Source organism: Chelonoidis abingdonii, chromosome 6, assembly GCF_003597395.2.
Source record: "Chelonoidis abingdonii isolate Lonesome George chromosome 6, CheloAbing_2.0, whole genome shotgun sequence".
NCBI classification, from domain to species: domain Eukaryota; kingdom Metazoa; phylum Chordata; order Testudines; family Testudinidae; genus Chelonoidis; species Chelonoidis abingdonii.
Window position 1 is genome coordinate 121,824,905 of NC_133774.1, and position 16,505 is coordinate 121,841,409.

A 16,505-nucleotide genomic window follows, 5' to 3' on the forward strand; every position below is an offset into this window, starting at 1 on the left:
TGTAAAAGTTTGGTACATGTTACTTTCTTGTCTCATGATCTATTAACAGTGATAAAATAATAAAAAGCACTGATTTGTGTATATAATATACAGAGAGCGCCAGATTCTCCTCAGACATGGCCAGAATCTCCTCAGCCAGTGTAAATTGGTGCACCTGCATTATAAAAATCTGACCCATTTTTTTTATTTCTTCAATTTCTACTGTCTAGAGAAAAGGTCCTTATCCTTTGTTCTGAGCACCTTTGCCACAAATTACAAATATAATCAAAATAAAACCAGCAGCCAACCCATGATAAGAAAATTCAGCCAACAAAACTCCCCACTCCTGCAAACATCAGCCTTATCAATCTCCATCTTTAAAGGCACATGTAAATAGATGCCTCTTGTAAGGATGTGGACAAATTGGAGAAAGTCCAGAGAAGAGCAACAAAATGAGTAAAGGGCTAAAAAACATGGCCTGTGAGGGAAGGCTGAAAAAAATTGGTTTGTTTAGTCTGGAGAGGAGAAGACTGGGAAGGGGGACATAACAGTTTTCAAGTACATAAAAGGTTGTTACAAGGAGGAGGGAGAAAAATTGTTCTCCTTAACTTCTGTGGATAGGACAAGAAGCAATGGGCTTAAATTGAAGCAAGGGAGGTTTAGGTTGGACATTAGGAAGAACTTTCTGTCAGGGTAGTTAATCACTGGAATAAATTGCTCAGGGACAGGGGCAGCAGGTTTGTATAATTTTTGGTGGTGCCCAAAATGGGTCCAAGTCCCACCCCCTCTCCCCGCCTAAGGCTCTGGGAGGAAGTTGATGTGCTGAGATACCACTGAGTCTGCCTGTTCTGCCAGCGTGGGCCCCCTTTAACCTGTCTTGCTGAGCCAGGCTCTTAAAACCTCCTCTAACACACACAGGCAGGGCCACACCCAGCTGCAGATCAGCTGTGCGAAGACTCAGCTTAAGGGACTTGCTCTAGCACTCGGATGTCCACCTCCCTTGGAGTGCAGACCCAAAGATATATTATGAAATTCACCCCCTTCCTCAAAGTGGAGAGACGTGTGCACACTTCTTATGCACCCCCCCACTAGAAATGACAGAAACTGGATTTAATAATAAACAAAACAAATTTTATTAACTATAAAGGGCAGATTTTAAGTGGTAAAAGGGGTAACAGAACAAAGCAGATTACCAAGCAAATGAAAACAAACACGTAAACTAAGCTAGTTTCACCAGAGAAATTGGTTAAAAATAGTATTTCTTCCCCTAGGTATTGTTGTAGGCAGTTTGCAAAGTTTCTGTGGTTCAGAGTTCCAGTTATGTTCCTTTTCAGACTGGACTCTTGTCTCAGTCTGGACTCCCCTCTTGCCTTCCCTTTTCTAGTCTTTCTTCTTGTGCAGACAGGCTATGGAGAGGCGGAGTCCTGTTTGCCTTCCTCCCCACCCTTAAATAGGATTTACATGAGGCAGGAATCCTTTGTTTCCCAAACTTGACCCCTCTCCCCCTTTTCCCTTACAGTGGAAAGTTACAAAAAGTCCCAGGTAATGTTTAGTATATCAAGTGACAAGACCACCTGATTGTAGGATCACAGCATCCATGAGTCAGTGGCAGTGTGGAGCGTCTGCAGGAAGGCCAAGCCTTTTCACAGTCTATTGTCCTTGCCGATGGGCCATCTGCCCTGTCTGGCATCACTCAAAGCAGCACAGTTGAAATACAGCTACATGGTCAATATTTCAGACTTCAGATACAGAAATGATACAGACATGCAAATTAGATAATCGCATTCAGTAAATCACAGCCTTTCCAATGATATCTCACATCTCACATGAGCCATCTTGCATAAAGTTTATCTCAGTTATATTTATCAATGTAAGATATTGGGTTAGATGTTATATTTAAGTAGTGTGGTGTATCTAAGCGGCACTTGACTTACCTGAAGCGGGTGAAGGAAAAATGGCTTTAAGCAATCTTTAGGTGGAGCTGATGGTGGGGCTAAAAAACATACTGTAGTGTACTGAAAGGATTTCCCATTAAAAGGGTGATCATACCTCACATACCGTAAGTTCTTTCTCCTTTAAAAAAGCAAAGGTTATGTTCATTTGATAAACATCAGTGTGCCAATGCAGGATGTGCTGTACAGTGCTTTTCAGACATGGGGAAGATAAATGTGGCCGTACCAACTCCATTTCTCCCAGATCCAGTGATGTTTGAAGACAAACTTCTATGATATAGAAAAATCCTATGGTACCTTAGCATGCTTGCTGCAATGTGTGTATGTCTACTTATGTGGCAAAACTCCCAGGTGGCTGGGAACACAAAGTTAAAGTAATCAGAGAACTGACAAGACAAGTGATCTCTATTTAACCAAAACAAACAAGCCAGACTGGCTGATCAAGACTGAAGGGTTCCTACATCCAAAGGAGGGACAGCTGTCCTGTGAAGTTCTCGGTGTCATATTTTGCTACACTGGCAAAGAAAGAACATTTCAAAAGGTGTGAGGCCTAGAACCTGTTGTGTTTATGCCCATCAGATTTTGCTGCCTAATGGAGCAGGGGCATGGGAATTGATGAGAACTGCATTTGAGGGTTGGGTGTGGGGGAATCACAAGTTGCTATAGCACTAGAGGCAATCATGATTGCTTTGGGCAGTGGAGAATGATAGCTATAATCACCAGATTTTGCTAGCAGAAATTAATTCTAGGTGGAAAGTGAGAAAATTGTAGTAGTTTAATCCCATGACATGGTTATTACTAGCTGAATTATTTTGTTACTGCCATCTAGTGATTATAGGCTAAAGTAACAGAATGGAGAATGCAGACATATCATAGACTCATAGGTCAGAAGGGACCAATATGATCATCTAGTCTGACCTCCTGCACAAGGCAGGCCACAAAACCCTACCCATACACATTTATAACCAACCCCAACCCATGACCTCTGAGTTATTTGAAATTCCTCAAAATTGTGATATTGAAAAACTCAAGCTGCAGAGGAAACCCCAGCAAGCCAGCCCTTCACTTTAACTGAGGTGACTTGTCACAAATTCAATTTTATTCAAGTTTCAAACTGTTTCTGATTACAACAGGCTGGAAACATATAGGAATACAGTATAACCTGTTATTCTTACTCAGACCTATGGAGAAAACAATTAATAAACCAGATAACTAATATATATACACATAGTCTCAATCCACACTCAATGATTTACACACTACAGTACGCAGTCCTATCTGCCCATGTTCCGCATGATGCAATAAGCAAGACAGTGCCATAATAAAGTCTTTATCACGACTTCTATATGCTTTAAAATATACCTACAGAACATCACACCTATTATCTCTTATAAATTATCAGATGAACATCAAAGCCATTTGGACTATATTATTTCACTGCCTTTGTTATGCTTGCTTTCACTGCGATTTGCAAAAAGTTCTTTCAATACCAGCCCACTCTGGTGCAAATTACCAAGGTCCACTTAAACTGACAACTGAAAATGTAATTGACAGTTTCGATGATACTAGACAAAGGACACTGGACTCTGGAGACCAATTTTGTTTATGGGTCCAAGAAGAAGGAAGCGTGACCTTTTTTCTCTTATGCACTTACGATACTCTTAATGAGACTTTCTATCAAAATTTGAATAAAATGGTAGTTTGTCCACTAGGTTTGCGACCATCCTACTAGAATGTAATAGAGAATTTATCCTCTGCTGCAGAGTTCCATTCTAGGAGGGTTCAGAATACTAAGAAAGATATATTCTTGAAGCTCAATAACCTTTCGAGTAATTTTCACAGAGTAGTTTCATCTGTTGTTCCTAGGACGATTTCCAGATAGACACTATATGTGTTCTCCTAGTTCAACCAGCGTTATTAAAGGTTTGTGTTCAGAGGCTCCTCAAATGTCTATGTTGTATAAAGTATATTTTTGGTACTAAGAGACCTTCAGATGGTAGATTTCTCCACTCGATCCAAGCGCAGAGTCATGTGGGCAAGAACGAACTTGAATTGGTTCGGTTACTGGGCAGACCTGACAACCAAAGAAAATGACATTTTAACAGTATAATGTGGGCAACCTGTCTTTTTGCTGACTGTGAGAGCATGTCAGACCCTTTTTGCTCCATCCTTTGAAATAGAGACCTGCTAGCTATGGGGCTCAGCCCTCTCTGTTTGTGTGTGGGGTGTGTGTGTGTGCGCGCGCACATGCCGGCTCACATGTGTGGAGTGGACATTCCAGTTGAAAATTGTTAATGGATTCCACAGGGCTAAAGAACCCACTAAGGAGGGAAACTGAAGCAAGAATGTATCACAGTGATGGAGTGGAAAAGAACCCTCCAGCCAAACTAAAAGCTCCAATCTTTCTAGGCTAACAAATGTCCAAAAAAAATACATGGAAGTCCATAAACCTTCTCCCAGGCTTTTTCAGTTCAGTCCTCCCTTGAGGATCTTCTGCCTTCTGTGGGATACAGCAATATCCACTAAACTAGACGAGAGCATGCTATACCTCTTCTGTGAGCTCCGGCCCTGGGGTCCCAGACCGATGAAGCAGTCCTTGGCTCTGCCAGCAGAATATCCTCCTCCCACTTCTCCATCCTCCCAGGGCCATTTCTCATGTTCTTCCTCTCTTCAGGATACTCCAAGAAACCCTCCAGGTGCTAGCCGAAGCCCTGTCTGTCTTACGGCTTAGTCTACATAAACTTTCCCCTTCTGGGGGTTCCTCAGCTTTCAATCTAGAAACTTCTTCCCAGTCCCTTCCCTGTTCAGTCTTCTTCCAAAACCCCTTTTATATGCATCTTTCATTTTAATTAAATGGAAGATAAGTAAGTGTCCTAAGCAGCTTTGGAAATCTCAGTGATTGTGCAATTATTATTTATTTGACCCATGCCAGTGAAGCAAGAATTAATGTAGCAGAAAATATTCTTAGGACAGACAAACTAAAAAGCTAGTATAATTTAATTCAAAACAACATCCAGATGACGACACATTTTACTAGAGTTGGCTGAAAATTTTCCATCAAAATGTTTGAGGAAAAATGGCTTTTTGACAAAATAGAAGTGTTCCCATGAACATTTCCAATTTAACTGAAACATTTCAGGTTTTTTGGCTAAACAATATTTGTTCTCCCAGGTTTTGCTTGCCAAAATGTTTTGGGGATTTTTTGTGGGTTTTTTTTCTGATGACACTTTAGCCTTTTTTTAAAACACAAAAATAGTCATTTTCATTGACATTTTTAATAGGTAACAAAGTTCCCAACCGGCTCTAATTTTTAAATATAGTTCAGTGTAAAAGACTACAATTGTATGTCATATGAAAGTTAGTATGAGTCCATTCAAAAGTCATTTGTTGTATATGACACTTATTTGTGTAATTCAGTTCAAGTAAGTTTGTAGTTTTATGTAATAAACAATGTTGTATTTAAAATAGGTCATGTTTGGGGGGGCGCAGTTGGTTTTTTTTTTTTTTTTTTACTGATTAACAAAAAAAACTAACCTTGGCTACAGAGGTCTAAAAATGCGGTGGCATTTTGTGAAGTCACTCCAGTTCTTAGTGGACAAATGTTCATATCCCAGAAACTGCCAACTAACTGGAACTAACCAGGTTGTTGGGAGGTCAAGGACTGAATAGTTCATGGAGAGTGAACAATTCTCTCCCCTCTGAGAGGTGGACCCTCTGGGTCAGACCTGAGGTACATTGGTGGGAAAGGTTTGCATTGCCACAGCCTGTGCTCTACCTTTTTCATGGTTTGGCAGTACCTGAAATGAACATTTTTCATCTGACCCCTCTCACATCCATTAAAATCTCTTCTATAGTATCCTAGTCAGAAAGGGGGAACTCGTACCTTGTCAGCCAAATTGGCTTAAGACTGCTTTAAGGCAGCCTAAGAGGGACTGAGGATCTGCCCCATTAGCTCTGATATAGTCAAACTAGAATGTACAAAAAGGCCAAACTTGTCCATTGTGATGAACTTAACAGAGTAGCTTTTCCCTTGGTATTCACCAGCAGATGGCAGGCTCGCATAACATATTAGTACAAAGGGTGCTATGTGGCCTGTTGAAAACCCTCCTTCTCCAACAACACTTGAAGAGTGGGACTGTAAATCTCTGTTTCACAGTTTCCTTGCTGAAAAGCAGGTGTTTTCCTGAGCAGTAAATTACAATATATTCCCTCAGGTGTTTATACTTCAATTGGTATCACTTCCTCCGGTGGGAAGATACAATAAGGCAGCAAATGGATGCTGCAGGCAGGGGAATTAAAGGACTCAAACTCTGTGAGGAGAACCTGAGCTGGGCCCATAGACACTAGGTGCAGGTGGGGGATGGAGGCAGGGGGTGGGAGTTTCATCCCAAAAGCAAGAGCATCCCAGGGAAAGTGGGAGATTTCATGACTCTGGGTGCAGCATTAACTGAGGTGCAGCTATGCATTCAGGGAGTGGGTAAGCCAGTGCTTAATTTGTGCCAAAGCTTGCAAGGGCTGCTGTGTCACCTCAGGGCTTGCCGTGTCAGTTACAAAAGTGAAAAAATTGAGCGCTGGCACCTCTTACATTACAAATTAAGCTTTGGGGCAAACCTCACCAGAGGGCTGAGTGCGCAATGCAGCGGTCCCAGTTCAAGGAGTCTATGTTTCAAATGCTGCTGCTGTACGTTAACATGTAAAATAGCATTAAATGTACAATTGACCTCGTACTCTCAGGTTTGCTGAGTGGCCCCCACTCCCAGGCTCCATCCACTTGCAGCTGCTTCTCACCTTTCACACCGATCCCTGCCCTGCTGCTGGGCCCTCAACTGTGCTGGCCCAGCTCTCAGGCAGCCTGTTACCTGGCCTTCCCGCTGTAGCCAGCTCCAGGCTGCCGCTCTGCCTCACACACAGAGCTCTGGCCTTCAGCCTGATCCCTTCTCCCCTAGCACAGCACAGCACTTTGCCAATTCTCCAAGCACCAAGGAACCCTCTGTTAGCCGAGGGCAAAACAGGCTCCCTGCCTCTCTTCTTCCCAGAATCACCTATGGCTTAGTCCTTCCCCTTCAGCTCAGTCTAGGGGATTGGCTGCCTACTCATGAACCAGCAGCACCTTCATTACATTGTGAGGCAGGTTTTCTGGCCTATCCCAAGCTCTTTGTGCCATTCCTGGGTGGAGAATTTCCCTGTGGGCATGGGGATTAGGGAGGTGTGTGCCTGGGGCAGGAAGGAGAGGAGGCGTGCACTTGTACTCTGGTGGTGCTCAGCTAGCAGGCACTCTATTTTCCATATATCTTAGGTACCGGTGTGGCCACCATTACCCTCCCCACACCTCTGTGAAGCAGGGTGCTCTCCCCATTTTACACAGGGGGAACTGAGGTATAGAAAGACCAAGTAACCTGCCCAAGGTTGCATAAAATTTCTGTTGCAGAGGAGGGTCTCCTGAGTCCAGAGCTTCTGCTCCAACCCCTGGACCATGCATCCTTGCAGGTCATTGACAGCTGGTGCAACTGAGGGTAACAAGCTGCACAAATCAGTGCCAGAGCTGAGGCAGAAAAATCAGGGACTGCTCTGCTGTGCTCAGAAAATTCGGCCCTCTGATGATTTCCTCAGCTTCAGACTCCTCAGGCCCTGGAAGCTTTGCATGTAGCTCATAGTACAAAAGTGAGTGCAGCTTTAGAAGCTGTGCTCACATACACAGTAGCAAAGAGGGAAAAAATACATTTTTTATCTATGATCTTCTCAGGCTGGAGGGAGAGACACAGTGATGAGAGGGGATGCCCACTAGATACACCCTATTACAATACAATAAAATATTATTGTGTTCTCATCCCTGTATACTATCTAGCCAATATATGCAAAAATGTATGCTCTGCACTGCAGTCCGTCATGTAAGAGTCTTCTCTGGGGAAAAAAAATTCCACTGGTTCTAAAGCTCCTATTCTAGAATACCAGAAGTTTTATCAACTGCTACAACTCCAGCTGAACAAACCAGACAAGACAATACCAAATATAGATGTGTCATTTATAGACTAAGGTACAAATATAACTGCAGTACAATAACTGATCCATGATGATTACAGTGACTTCAAGTAAAATAGCATGATAAAAAAAGCAGTATGAGCTATCCAATTCTCTTATAAAGGCATTTTTAACCATCTCCACAGTTGGGTAGTTCTCCAGCTCTCATTTCTGGGAATATTCCAGACAAGTGTCCCATAAGAAGAAAAAAGATTACTCAATGAAACAAACCACTAAACCTCATCTCTCAAAATAGAGTCTTTTGGACTATCTTGTGAGGAAAGCGACCGCAGTGTTAGAAGAGTTCCACAGTTCACGGTTTTAAGGCACTGGCGTTGGACTCAGGCGATCTGGCATCACTTCCCCTCTCTGTCAGAGGCTTCCTGATATATCTTGGCCAAGTTGTTTAGGTCCAGGTCCTCAAAGGTGTTTAAGATTTCAATGGAAGTTAGAAGGCTACACACCTCTGAGGAGCTGGGCCTTCAGCACTCAGTTCCCCATTCTGTCAAATCAGGATCATAATACTTCTCTTCCTCACAAGAGGGTTTTGAGGGTAATTCCTAAGGGTGAGGCACTCAGATTTCATTTGCTTGTGCAAAAGTCCTACGTACTCAAGTGGTTGTGGGTGGATACTTGGATGAGACCCCCCTTTTGAAAATTTGGAACAAAAATATCCAAGATAAATAAATACTTTATAGCAGCATTGATGACCCATTTAGTATTATATATCAGCCATGGAAGGCAGTTTAGCGTAGTGGTTAGTGCACTAGACTGAGATGTAGGAGCCTTGGTGTAAGCCACTGGCTTGTCTACACAGTCCTGGAAAACCTACTATATTCTCCTTCAGGGCACATCTTTATTCTTCAAACATAAGACTCCAAGTAACACCAAAACAAAGCTATTCTGTGGACCTAAGCAGGTTGCAGAGGCCCAGACGTTTTGGCTTGCAGCAGAAGCCTACCTACACCCTATCATGCTGTCAAGGTCTGATTCCCACTTTGAACTTTAGCATCCAGAAAGTGGGGACCTGCATGTACCCCTCTAAACTTAATTCCTAGCTTAGATCTGATAACGCTGCCACCAACCAAAATATAGTGTTTGGTACACTTTCTGTTCCCCAAAAACCTTCCCTGGGGAACCTGATGTAACTCTCTCAGACTTCTTTGATCCTAAAACAGAGAGGAACTAACTTTCCCCCCTTCCTCCCCTCCCAGACTCTCCCTAGAGAGGACATCAATCCAAACTCCGTGGATCTAAAACAGAGAGAATTAACCTTTCCTCCCCTTCTCTCCCCCCACCACTCCCTAGTGAGTTCAGACCCACTCCCCTTGGTCTTACACAAGAATAAAAAAATCAATCAGGTTCTTAAAAAGAAAAGCTTTAATTAAAAGAAAGAAAAAAGTAAAAATTATCTTTGTAAATCAAGAGGGAAATGTTTACAGGTATCAGCTTTACATAGACCAGAGGACTCCTCCCCCTTAGCCTAAGTATGAGTTACAGCAAACAGAGGTAAAATATCCTTCCAGCAAAATACATATTTGCAAATCAAAAACAAATATAAAGACTAATTTGCCTTCTATTATACTTACTAGTTAGAACATGAGAGACTGTTTCAGAAAGATTGGAGAAACCTGGTTGCATGACTGGCTCCTCTTATCCCAAGAGAAAAAAGAATAACCCCAAAAGCACAAAGAGTTCCCTCCACCAAGATTGAAAGTATCTCTGTTCCCGATGGTCTTTGGTCAGGTGTCAGCCAGGTTCACTGAGCTTGTTAACCCTTACAGGTAAAAGAGTCATTACCCTAACTATCTTTAGACCTGCCGCTCAGGTGCGCTTTTCAGCCTTTACAGAATTACCTGACCCTTCACAGCAGTGTCTGATACTCTCTTCTCTCACGAGCTACGTCTGTTCTGCAAAGCGTATGTCTCACCTGACCATTGGCCCTTAGGAAATGCCCCTCAGTTTAATTCCTGGCTTTGCCATGGACCTGCTGTGGTGACCTTGGGCATAACTCACAGCTCATGCCTCAGTTCCCCATCAGTAAAATGGGATAATGATAAATGCCTAATTGTAAGTGCTTTGAAATCTATTGATGAAAAACACAGTTTGGGAGCTAGTACTATGGATAATAAATGATGAACATCTAGAACAAGGTTGGCAACTACGGCCCACAGGACTGTCCTGCCCTGCCAGCCTTGAGCTCCCAGCTGGGGGCTGTCCCTTCCTCCCTGCTCAGCCTCAGTTGCCATGCCGCCAGCACTCTGGGCGGTGGGGGCTGCAAACGTCCTCCAGGCAGCACAGCTGTGAGAGCCACCAGGTGTAGTGTATTAATGTCACTCCCTAGGAATGTGCTACTTACGAGCACCAGGACTGGCAGCTATAAGTATACACCCGTAAGTACCACATACCTACAGGAGTAATTAATACACTACACCCAGGTAGGAAGCTGTACCTCCTCAAATGCCTGCCCCTGCCCCTATCAAATTCCTCCACATCTTGTCCGACTTCCCCCCTCGAACCCCCACCCATCCCATACATCTACCTGCCCGTTGGTCCCTGAACCGACCGCACTCCCAGGTGACCCCCCCTAACCACCCCCTGGAACCCCACCTCCTATTCAACCCCCCCTGCTTCCTGGCCTTTAACTGCCCCTGGGACCCCCTACCCATTATCCAAACCCCACACTCCCCACCCCCTAGCCATGTCATTCAGAGCACCAGGACTGGCAGCCTAAGTAATACACCATAAGTAGCATGTTCCTACAAGAAGCAATTTAATACACTACACCCTGGCCCTCCATACAGTTTCAGAACCTCAATCTGGCCCTCAGGCCAAAAAGTTTGCCTACCCCTGTTCTAGAATATTAAAGGTTCTTATCTAGCTGTAACGGGCCAGTTGCCCCACTTTGGCAGAGGAGGCATTAAAGCAGGCTGGAGGGAACCTGTGCAGAACCCAACCAATCAGAGAAGGGCAGAAAGGCAGCCAGTCAGGGCCAGGCTGGGTCTTATATAAAGGCTGCCCAGTAGAGCAGAGGGGAGTCTCTCCCTGACAAGCAAGGGAGGAGGGATGGTTCCTAGGGATATCACCTGAGCTAGAGCTGTGCTAGGCTGCTTCAGGGGAGCAGAGGGAAAGCTCCAGACTGATACCTGCCAGGCTGAGGCCTCTGAAAGAAAGGGCTGAGAAGGTGCAAGGACCAAGGGGAAGTAGCCCAGGGAGCGTGAGCAGTAGAGGGGAGAGAAGAAGGGTAGGATTTGGCTGCCACCAGAGGGTCCCTAGACTGGGATGCAGAGTAGTGGGCAGGCCTAGGTCCCTCCCTGCCTCCCCCCTTTCAATGTACCTGGCTGTGGAGGAGTGTGGCTTGCCCCTGAGGCAAGGGGCTAGACTCTGGGGCTGCAGTTGGCTATGAAGGCAGGTACAGACCAAGGACTATGGATACTCCTGGAAGTGAGGAGAATAGAGCAGGGGTATTGCTGGAAGGCTGTGTCCAGAAGAGGATGCTAGGGAGTAATGTGGGTCCTGGACAAACAGCAGAGCAGACAATGGGTGAGACACCACCCGCAGAGGGCACTCCATGTCTGGACAGAGCTAATTCCTGGAGCACCAGCAGGAGGTGCCCTGATGGTGAGTCTGCAATGTGTTATACTAGACCTGAGTATTTTAACTCTCCTAGATAATTTACTGATGGATTAAACTTCCAAACCTGTTGTTGATCCAAAAGGAATTTTTAAAGCTTAATTCTATACACCAACAATTGCAGATTGCAGCTTTTTTTCTTCAAAGGGCTATGTTGCAATTTGAACAGAAGGTAGACTAGGAAATTTTACATCGAGTTCATATATAACCTGTAGGCCCCACACTGGCTGTAGTGTTGCCAGCACATGATATAAGGCTTATTTAAGGGAACTGCAGAAATGTCCTGTGGCTGTGGAGAAGTCCCAAAGGCCTTTTCTGGAAATTCTGTCATAATAGGGTGTTGAATCAGGCCTAGGTTTAATCATACTTGTCAGTGCTATTTGACTCCACTAAGTTCTCCATGTTCATCTTGGAGTCACTTCTACTCCCATGCCTATGTTACAACGTATAAATCTGAAACCATTGACACTTTCCAGATTGACAGTTGCTCATGTGTATATACGTATGTTTGTAAACGTTCATCTATATATACAGATTAGTGCTTAGAAAATTAATAAGCAAATTATTTTAAAATATAGCAACATTTTTTTTCTCATCTGCATGCAGTTGATGGGCAGTTCAGATTCATTTGTGATTTTGATAACATTCTGTTCTATCTATATATCAAAGGGGCCAATGGAACTATGAAAACACAGCTGTCTTATTGATTCCTCTATTGGCCATTTGTTGTGCTTATGGCCTCAGATTTTACAGCCTCACAGCATTGTTTGCATTGCATTGTAACTCAGTGCCATTTGTTACATAACTTCAGAGCTGTGAGCAATAGGAGTAATGTTATGCACTGAAAGGTATCCAGCTATCTGTATTGCCCTTTCAGGTTGAATACTATAAATCCCAATAGCATGAAGTTAGGAAGTTGACTATGAAATCTGGCCAAGTAAGAGTAAAGATTTGATATCCTGCCTTATATCCTGTCTTCCTTTTTGGCAAATTCTGATCATTTGAGATATAAAGAGAATGCAAAACAGACTGCATGCTGCATGCAGAATACTCAGCTCCTCTTTGAAGGCTTACTGAGTATGGGCAGACTGTCCTGAGTTTGTCTGAATGGAACAAAGAAACCCCATGGTGAGAAAAATCCTTTCCTTGTTCCCTGGTAGATGCTCTTAGAACAAAGCGAGACTAGCTGTATACATTTTGCACCATGGTACCAGCATAAGCAGAGAGTTCACCATATTCTTAAGTAGGTAGCATGTTATGAAATTCATTAAACGCTCTGTACCCATTCATAAAATATGTTGTTCCCATCAAATTCTTTTCTGTATCTGTCATCTGAAAGGCTTAAGACCATCCTGGAAAATCTGCTGCAAGAACTGTAGTGGAAAATCTGTTGGTGAATACAATAATTGCTTTTAAATAAAGAGTGAATTTTCAGCATATTACTACTCTGCATTTTGACCTTTTCACTAAATACTCAATACAAAAAGCCTAATTGTTTCTCTTTGTGCCTTTTCTATAAGTGAAAAGGTAGTTCAGTTTTCATGGCCCATTCAGCCCTGTTCTTTCTGGGGAGACTGCCAAAAAGAGTGCCAATTAATGATAAACGGTGGCAGTTCATTTCACACGGATCAACAGAAAGCCATTAGATGATAACAGCTTTCACTCTCCGCTGGGCTGGGCTGGACTCCAACTGGCACCGTTGATGTGAAAAGGCCTTTAACTGCTACTTTGAATCTGTTCACCAGAATTGTTTTAGCCATATTGGACTTTATGTTCCACAGTTGTACTTAATTATTGCCACAAATGTTTGTATCAGAGTTTGCATGTGTAAGTCTGCATTTGTGCATACAGAGGTGCATTTAGATGTGCAGCTGCTGAATTTGCACATCCAAATATTGGGCGGGGGAGGGGATTGTTTTGGTTAACAATCTAGACAACAACGTTATGAATTAATAGTGTGGACATTGTGAGTTTGACAACTTTATCAGAAGGAATGTCAAAAATAACATTGTGAGCTCAATCCTTTCAACCTCTGCATACAGAATTTCCACAGACATCAGTGGGAGATAATCATGTGATGGCCACCATCTTGGATTGCACATTAGGGCTAGAATCTGGGACCCCAGGAGCTGGAAATATGAGCTCTTATATCTTGAGCTATACTGCCAAGGTTTTCTAGGTGGGATTATAATAGACTCATATCTTCTGCCAAACATGTAACACACTCACCAGTGGGTTACACTAGCACACAGATGAACTGGCCTTTAAGTTTTTAATCTGAAGAGCAGGCACATTACCATGAAGGTACTGTGGAGATCTGCAGAGGTGCTTGAGCTGGCTCCATCTCAGTGTGTGTATACATAGGTATTATCTGGAGGACCCTTCCCCTAGTTCTTGTGGTAGGAAATAGCCTGCATGTGTGGGTCTCCAGGGCATGCTGCAGGGTACATCCCTGTAGGAGGGCTGCTGAAGAAGTAAATAGTCACAGGGGAAACGGGAGTTGTAGATTATGTTCTGCTGCCTGGCCAGTTCAAGTTTTCAGAGAGAGCTCAGCTAGTTGGAGACTGAGCACTTGAAAATCTGGCCTGTAGTGATATATATGTTTTGGAGTTGCTGTTTGTTTCAACATATCGATTTGCTGTATGTTGAGGTATGTCGGGTAACTAGAGTGTTCAGACAGGCCTTCCTGGTCACTTCAGAAATCCAAATAAATACAAACAAACGAAGAGCGTTATGTGCAGCAAACGACTTTTGTAGTTCTCATTCAGTTCACAACTCTAGTGTCATTTGGGTTCCATTTTGGGGAGATGTAAAGACTTCCAAAAACATTAGTTTTGAATTTTAAAATATAAATAGGTTTCATGACTTTATCCAGCACTTGAAGAAATGGGCTGGCAGCATGTAAATGTACTCTAGTCATGAGCATTGCATAGTACTTGGCTGAGATAGCTCTGATGTTGCAAATCCCACCGTTTTACCAGCCTGTTGCTTTTCTTGTTGGGTTGCATTACAGGTAGGGAGAGGAGAAATTAATCTGAAGATGGATTTGTCAGTCAGACTAGAGCTTTCCTGTTTATGCACATGATGCTTGCAGGAATTGGGGGTCAGAAAGTAAGCTGGGGCTGCCAGAGGCAGTCAGGGTGATGCTGCAGCACAGGAAGGATGAGAGAAGCCAGGAGTTGGGCTTAGAGCCATGCAAGCTGTGTGTCAAATTGTTTCCTGCAGAATAACATTGTCATGCCTGTCGCAGGACCAAACTGTTACTTAGTGTGGAAAATAATGTCAGAGCAATCTTGCTTCACCAAAGAACCCAAAGAGCAGATTCCTGAATCCAGGCTATAATACAGGTAAACACTTAACTGTAGTATGTTGAGTGGAACTGAAGATAGATGGTCAGGTTTCAGAAAGGACATACTTTCATGTTGCACCAGGGGTTCAGGAAAGCATGCCATGGCTGGGCTGCTACCACTGAAAGAGTAGTTTCAACAGCATACAGGGGTGAAAGTAACTTACAGGACTTACGGGTACTGCTGGAGTCCTGAGGAGGCGTGGCCTTAACCGGAGGAGGCGTGGCCTGAAGATTTAAAGGCCCTGGGGTACCGGCTGTGGCTGGGAGCCCCAGGGCCTTTAAATCAACCCTGCAGAGGTGGCTGGGAGGCTCAAGGGCAAACAAAAAAGCCTGGGACTCCGGCGGCCGCAGAGCTCTGGACCCTTTAAATCTCCACCGCAACTCTGGCCTCTAGAGCTGTGGATGGGATTTAAAGGGCTCTGGGCAGACTGCAGCCATGGCAGCCCAGAGTCCTTTAAATCCGGCCCCAGCCTGACTGCGGGATCTGCGGCGGCGGGAGGGGTGTTAAAGAGCTCTGGGCTGGCCGGAGCCGTGGCAGTGGGGGGAAGTCGGGTTAAATGGCTCTGGGCTGGCTGGAGCTGCGGCAGACCAGAGCCCTTTAAATCCGGCCCCAGCCCAACCACCCGAGCCACAAGCGGGATTCAAAGGCTCTGGGCTTCCCGCTGCGGCGGGGAGCCCAGAGACCTTTAAATTCCTGCGGCGGAAGCAGGTGTGGTCCAGCACGGCGTACTGGCTCTTGCCGGTACGACATACTGGGCCGGACCGGCTTACTTTCACCTCTGACAGCATGTAATACTGGCTTCTCGGGATGTTTAATAAAGATCTCTCTTCTACAACTTTCCCTGCCTGCATCCCTTATTTCTAATGAAATATTAAACATTGAACTTTAAACTACGGTTGCCAACTTTCTAATTGCACAAAACTGAATATCCTTGCCCCACCCCTCCTCAAAGGCCCCACCCCTTCTCTGAGGCCCTGCCTGCCTGCTCGCTTACTTCATCTGCCCTCCCTCTGTCACTCACTCTTTCCACCCTCACTCACTCATTTTTACCAGGCTAGTGCAAGGGGGGTGGGTTGCAGGAGGGAGTGAGGGCTCCAGCTGGGGGGTGTGGACTCTGGGTTGGGGCCAGAAATGAGGCTCTCATGGTGATGGAGGGGGCTTTGGGCTGAGGCAGTGGGTTGGGATGTGGGAGGGGGTGAGAGTTGCAGATGCAGGCTCTGGGGTGGGGCCAGGAATGAGAAGTTTGGGGTACAGGAAGACACTTTGGGTTGGGGGGTGGAGCCAAGGGGTTCAGAGTATGGGAGGGGGCTCCAGGCTGTGGCAGAGGGTGGGGGTGTGGGCTCTGTCCTGGGGGTGCAGGTTACAGAGTGGGGTCAGAAATGAGGGGTTCAGGGTGGGGCAGAGGGTTGGGGTGTGAGGCCTCTGGCTGGTGGTGCAGGCTCTGGGGTGGGGATGGGGATGAGGGGTTTGGGATGCAGGAGGGTGCTCTGGGACTGAGGGATTCAGAGGGCAGGAGTGGGATTAGGGCTGGGGCATGGGGTTAGGGCATGGGGGTATGTGTGAGGGCTTCGGC